Genomic DNA, 6,636 nt, shown 5'->3' with positions numbered 1-6,636 from the left:
TGGGGATATGAACCTTCATTTCTTCTCATGAAAGATCATCTCTTTTCCTTGTCAAATCACGAAAGATCGTTACTGATTATCTTGATTTACAAGCGTGGGTGTACTCCTACTTCCCGAGCCTCGCGCCCAAGAGGAAGGAGCCGGTGGAGAAGGCCTATCCCGTCGTGAGGGATTGGGTGATGTGCCGTACGAGGAGTCGGCGTTCCTTCCACGAAGTCTGTCGGTGGGAGGTGAACGCTCTTCAGTTGGACGGCGTGAGTATTTTACTTTATATTTGTCTGTCTTACTTTTTCTTTCCTTTAGAACTGATCATAAGAATGACCCTTCGTTTGCTTTTCTAGTGGGTGCCTAGACCTTGGGAGGAGTACGCTGGCGCTCTTCCTTTCATGGCTGAGGTCCTTCGACCTAGGAGTTCGAGCCGGCTGCTGTTGAGGACGTCGATGGGTCCTGTGTGGTACTTGGGCGAGCGCTTGGCTTAGCAGTGCTCTCGGGATGTCTTGACGGTTCCCATCGATCCTCCTCGGACGATGTTTAGGGAGCCTTCTAAGGCTGAGAAAGAGACTGACATGGCTGGCGTTGGTGACGACGCCCTCCTCCTTCCTGGTGAGAACTACTCGGCGTTCCTCTACGGGAGGTTGGCGTACTGGCCGGTTGTTGTAAGTGTTTTGCCCTCTTTTATTTTTTGATTGTTTGAGCATACGATGAACGATCATCGGTTAACGTAAATCATTTGACTTTGCAGGAGGTCGAGGCGGCGGGCATCGAGCCCCCAGAGTACCCCGAGACCCTTGAGTACACCGACATGACGGGGATAACGACGATCTCTGAGCTACGTGACGTTGACGTGGCGGTGAGAGATGCTGGCTTGGACGACTGGCAGCATCTGATTCGGAAGGTGAGTCTTCTAGCCTGTATAGTTTTCGTGTAAGAACACGTTTGCTCACATTTGCTCCATTGCTAAACATTTTTCCTTTTGAAATGCAGGTCGCGCCATCCCGGTTCGTGGCTTTGTGGAGGGTAGCCAACCGGCTGCGGGCTGCCGCCGTCGAGGCACTCGCTGGTGGCCGAGGACGTCAGGTATGAAACTTCCGTTTACTTTATTTTCTGAGTTTTCTGATTTTCCTTTATGCTTGAAATGATTGACATGAGTCAGCTTTGTTGTTTGCAGAGGGAGCGCGAGCGAGCGAGAGCTTGCCCAGTCCCGAGAGGAGACGGCTCGCTTGCCGAGGGAGCTCGAGGTTCGTGACGCCGAGGTTGCTGCTCTCGAGGCGAGAGTTGCTGAGCTAGACGGCGACGAGCAGTAGCTTCCGCGTTGCTTCTTGTTTTTTGGCTGTATTTTTGTACATTTATACATTTTTTGGACATTTGGATCTTGTTTCGGGGCTCGAGCCCCCAGTTTGGTGTATATATCCCTTTTTGGTTGTACATATGATGGCCTGAGTGCCTTTGCTGCTGGGTTGTTTTATTTGTACATGCAGGTTAGCTTTGAACAGGTTTGGTAGATGACGGTTTACGCCGTCATGCTGCCGAAATTTACACAGAAATCGCACAGAACATATATTTGTACATATGGCCTAAATTAGCGCAAAACAATGACTCGAAAATGCAAAAAGTATGACCAGAAATGAAAATGCAAAAATTTGGTCGGAAATGGCAAAATGCAAAAATTTGGTCGGAAGTGACCGGACGGTAGGGAGGGTTACCCCCTAAAAAAAGGAAAAAATAAAAACATATAAGTTTGAAATGGGAAAAAGCAAAAGAGAAATGTAAAGTTCGAAAAAATGATATAATATCAAAATGTAAAAAAAAAGAATAAATGAAATTAAATTGGTGAAATGATTCCCCAAAAAAGAAAATTAAAAAGAAATATATAAGTGTGCTAAAATGACGAAAATGTCGATATCGTCTCGAGATGCGTGCCTGGGAATTTAGGAAACACGAAATATGGTAACCTGACGCATTTACCAAAATAATAACCCGTATGAATAGGAAATTATTCGTTGAGTAATTTAGGAAAGATCCAACGCGAAAAATCACAGAAAAAGAGCGGAGGAAGAGGCGCAGCAAGAGATGCGTCCCTTCGAAGAGGTGCAGCACCTGCTGCGCCTGTTCCCAGTGCGTCCATTCTGACGGATTTTAGGAAACAGCTTTTAGTATAAATAGAGACGTCGTAGGAGGTTTTATTCACATAATCCTTTCGTCTTTCTTCGTCTTATTACACAAAAACTCCCAAAATAAGCCTACGTCATGAATACTCTTGAAATTCGTCTAAAAGAGTGGACAAATGAGTTCTCTAGTGTGGAGAAGTATGACATGGGGTGCTTATAATTTTGGAGCACTTTTGAGCTTGAAATTGATCAAGGTAGTCAAACAGTTCCTGGATGCTTGTCTTGACTATTGGGACCCTAATCATCACATATTTGCCTCCTAGAGGAGACATTTGCCCATTTCCTGAGGAGATTGCTGCGATTGGTGGTTGGGATCCGGAACATTTGCCTGCTATTCCCTCCACTTCTCAAGGGTATAAGAATAAGTTTAGAGACTTGCTTGGATTGGCCAGAGTTGATGTTGACCGTCTTGCGACCTCTAAAGGAGTGCGAATGTTGGATTTCATCGACCGCTTCATCAACAAGGCTGATCCTACTGTTTCTTATGTTGCAAGGCGAAGGGCATTCGGGTTTTGCCTACTTCATGTATATGTCCTTCAAGGGCATGTTGATGAGGACATGAGGGGCGACCCTCGTCTTTTGAGCTTGGTTGAGCAAATGGAGCTGCGCAGGAGCCCAGCTTGCCTGTGTTTAGGAGAGATCCTATTGGGTTTGGATAACAGGAAAGCCAACCGCGACCTACCGTATTTGGGAAGTCCCATTATTTTGCAGGTAAAGAGCACTTTTCTTTTTTTTTTCACTCTTTTCTTTTTTTTCGTTTTTTTTCTTTTTTTCGTTTTTTTTCTTTCGTTTTTTTTTTCATTTTTTCATTTTTTTTTATTTTTCTTTTTTTTTTAATACCCGCTTTTGGTAGGTCTGGCTTATGGAGCGTCTTCGGTTGATCGAGCCCCCACTTAATGTTTCTTCTTACCATGCTCGTTCGATTGCAATGAGGGCTAGGCTTTACATGGTGGACTTCACTCGAGTGTGCAACTACTGGAAAAACAAGTTGAAAAGTGAAGATGGCCCCTTAATTAGATGGATCGCACCATGGTGGCACCTCAAATCTGTTACTGGAGTATCTTCTCTGGATCCTATCCGAGCTGTTCGCATTCCCGGCTTGGAGTTTATGATATGCATCTTCCCGGAGAGGTTGATGAGGCAGGTTGGATTGAAGCAGATGATCTCGAAGCTTGATACTGTTCCGCAGACTGCCGTGGCGCTTACTACGGAGAGTCGAAGAGAGTGGGCCATCAAATGGGCTCAGAGGAACATTTGGTTCTTGAATTCTTCTGTCAGTACTCTATAGGTGTCAGATTCCTATTGTTCCGGGTGTAATTTCCAGAGCAGTTATTAGTTACCACCCGTGGCTTGTAGAATAATGTCTTGAGTTGAATCCTTCTTGCTTCTATCGTCTCTCTCGGCCTCTCCTGCAACAATGAACGAAGGCGAGGGCTTGGCTGTGTGCCAAGCGTACTCACTCCGACGCTCAAGTCGGTAAACTTAAAGGATTAAGTTGTGTTACTTGGCTAGATACGTATTGTAGAGAGATAAGGAGATATTACCGATGAATAGTGTATTTAGGTTTTTGTTGTGGGATCCTTTCCTCAATGAAGGTTGAGGAGTATTTATAGGCTTTCACCTTTTGTCACGTAGTGGCCAAGTGGCCAAGTGGCTAGCAGGTGGAAAGACTGATCTACCCCTCGGCCGAGATACCTATGGCGGGCCGGGCGGGCGTATTGACTCGCCGCCGAGGGGTCTTGGATATGAGTACGCGGTATGTGTCCCTTTGGCGGTATCATGCCGAGACCCAGGTGACAGGCCGATGGGATGCATCGGCTAGTCTGTCTAAGTCGTTGACTTGCTGTGGATATCTTTGACCTTGCTCGGTGTGTTGACTTGGTCGGGCGAGAATATGCCCCATCAATTTGCCCCCAGCGTAGTCTATGCCGTGGTATGGGCTCCGATGTACGTTGAGCATATATTCTGCACAAGTATTTTCAGAAAATCTTCTGTATCGGCTACTTCTTCTGCATCGGCGTGGCTCTTGTTAGGCCGTTCCGTATACCATATCCCCCCTCCACATGGATGCGTAAAGGGCATCCGATGTGGAAAAGAACATGAGGCTGGCCGAGACCAATGCTGAGAGTGCCGGTTGATTTTGATTGCCCCCGGCCGGTGCTTCCTGGCTTGGTTGATCAGGTGGCCGACGGTGACCAGATACCTAGGAATTTGTTTGAGGAAGATGAATAGTCGAAGAGATGTGAATGAACGTGTTGAAGACGCTTGGTCACTGTTGCATTGATTGACGTTTAACTGTTGCGACGATTGACATTCCGTGGTTGCATGCTCGACACGTGTCTGCTCGCTGATTGGCTGTCGCTCCATGGGCTTTTTTCCTATAAATAGGGCAGTTTTTCCGTGATTTTGGTCACTAATTTTATTTTCTCAAATTTTCCTAAAATCTTCATCTTTCTTAAACTTTCAAGGGCTTTCCTTTTCTTCCAATCTTCAGAGTTTTTGATCCGGCGGGCACTTTTTCCTTTTAAGGTAAACAAACGAATTTTTCTTTTATCTTGATAGTAATTTGTTTGTGAACATGTCTTCAACACGATCTTTGGACCTAGTGGGCCCGTGTCGGAGGGTCATAGGTCTCCTTCTCTCAAGTTGATCCTCAAATTCTGGAGGAATGGGAGGATGAAGATTCTTGTGGTGATTTTGGTGATGATTTCGGTGAGGAGGAGGAAATATCTCGTCCTAGTGAGGGGAGACAGTACGTCATGGATCACGGCTATGTCTGTAAGATCGGTCTTGACCGTGTTTGGTCCCATAAGTTTGCCAGTTGTTCCGGCGAGAAACTTTTCGAGGGCCATTTTTTCTTTGGTAGGGGATATGAAATTGTTGTCCCCGGGAGGGTCATCCGTCTGTTGCCCTCCACCGGGCCACACCGGCGTGTACATGCGGCATTTGGAGTACGGGCTCCGGTTTCCGTTGAACGAGTATGTTATGGCCATAATTAGGGCTATGAACGTTGCCGTTGCCCAACTGCACCCGTTGGCCATGAGAACCATATTCGGTTTCGTCTGGCTTTGTCTCTTTAAGGGAGAGGCTCCGACGGTGAATTTATTCCGCCGACTTTATCATCTTAAACCATCGATCTCTGGCCGCGTCGGATGGTATAGTGTGCAAACGGAGCAGGGCTATGTCTCTGTCGACAAACTCTCTTCTTGCAAGGATTGGCGGGGGTCGGTGGGTGTACGTTAAGGTGCCGGACGACTATCCGCCGCCTGCTCCTTCCAAAGACCAGGTTAATTTGCGGTGTGAGACTAGGGCGGAGCATGACGGATGGGTCACCCGAAACATCTGAAAATGGATGCCGCAGGTCCATCGAAGGAGGACGAGAGGTCAAGGCGATGAGGCTCTTCGAGGTGGACAAGAGTGGGATGTCGAAAAGATGGATCCCCCCGACGCAGATCATTCTTCGGATGAGCGCTTTGCTATGTTGGCCTCATACCGGCCCCGGCGCAGGTGAGTGGGGTCGGTGTGAGGCCCAGCACCGCTCTCAATGTTCCTGTTTTCTCGGACCTCGATTTATTTCCTCTACTTGACTCTTGCTTCGTTTCTTTTGCAGACCACTTTGGACCGGACCTACCTGAGGACCTTCTTCGGAGAATGGGGCTGCACAAGGATAAAACCGTTGCTAACTTGCATCCCAAGGCTCTAGCCCATGATCGCAGGACGTCGCCGAATGACCTTATGGAACAGCGGCTGAAGGCCTTGAGTAAGGAGGAGGCGCAGGCAAGGGTTGTTAGCGGCGTAGTGCGTCGGACGCGGAAGACAGCGTCGACAGCGGTTCCCGCTCCCATCCCCTCCCCCAAGAAGGTGGAGATTGTTGACATTCCCGATGAGGGGGATTCTGACGCGGAGGGATCTCCCCTTATCCGTAAGAGGAGAGGGACAGTTTCTACCGCTGGCAAGGAAGTGCCTCCTCCGGCCAAGAAGGCCAAACACGGTACCTATCTAGCTTGTGGCTTAAATTTAGCCGTGCCATTAGGTGTTTTTGGTAAGTCAATGTTGACACTGATGTTTTAATTGAATTTGCAGACCACCAGCGATCGGTGGCCGTTGCTCACGTCGGCGGTGGCGGTGGGGTCCTCTGCGCGCAGTTGGTGACCAAGGCGCCGCCGTCAACCCTCTATCCTGAAGGCTTTCGTCTCCCAACCGCGGGCTAGTGGTCAAATTGTGACCACCGCCCCTTCATCCCGAAGGCTTCCGTCTCCGAGCTTATAGAGGAGGGCACGAAGCTGATTAGGGAGCTGGCGAGGTGGAACGTGGCTACCGGTGCTCGTCTCATGGAGCAAGAGAAGGCCGTGGCTCGGGCTGTTCATGAGCGTAACGCCACTAAGCAGGTGGCTGCGTCGGCGAAGCTTGAGCTCCTCAATGAGCAGAGGCTTAGGGGAGAAGCCGAGAAGGCGCTCCCCGGCCGAGA

The sequence above is a fragment of the Silene latifolia genome, chromosome 6, assembly GCF_048544455.1.
Source record: "Silene latifolia isolate original U9 population chromosome 6, ASM4854445v1, whole genome shotgun sequence".
NCBI lineage: Eukaryota > Viridiplantae > Streptophyta > Magnoliopsida > Caryophyllales > Caryophyllaceae > Silene > Silene latifolia.
This window is presented reverse-complemented; position numbering follows the sequence as displayed.